General features: G+C 45.5%; 1 protein-coding gene across 4 annotated transcripts in view; it reads left to right on the plus strand.

Annotated features, from left to right (window-relative positions):
• The window catches only part of NELL1 (NEL-like 1 (chicken)), a 995,550-nt gene that overhangs the window by 765,830 nt on the left and 229,412 nt on the right, over window positions 1-308 (plus strand). The window lies entirely within an intron of this gene.

Consider the following 308-nt stretch of genomic DNA (forward strand, 5'->3'; position numbering starts at 1 on the left):
CAATCGAGCACCATTGACTCGCAGGATAAATCAAGTGGTGATATTAGAAAAACAGATGAAGTCACCACACACCAAGAAGGCAGAGCTGCCGACCTCGGCACAGTTAAAGAAGCTGACACTGTTAGCTAGAAAAAGCCTAGCTAGCACAAAGGTGACACAAACTTCAAGAAAAAAAAAATGCTGTTTGCAGCTTTAATGGTTGTATCAACGGTAGTAAGTCTCCCCATGCCTGCAGGAGCAGCTGCAGCTAATTATACCTATTGGGCCTATGTGCCTTTCCCGCCCTTAATTCGGGCAGTCACATGGAT

Source organism: Colobus angolensis, unplaced genomic scaffold, assembly GCF_000951035.1.
Source record: "Colobus angolensis palliatus isolate OR3802 unplaced genomic scaffold, Cang.pa_1.0 Scaffold164, whole genome shotgun sequence".
NCBI classification, from domain to species: Eukaryota; Metazoa; Chordata; class Mammalia; order Primates; family Cercopithecidae; genus Colobus; species Colobus angolensis.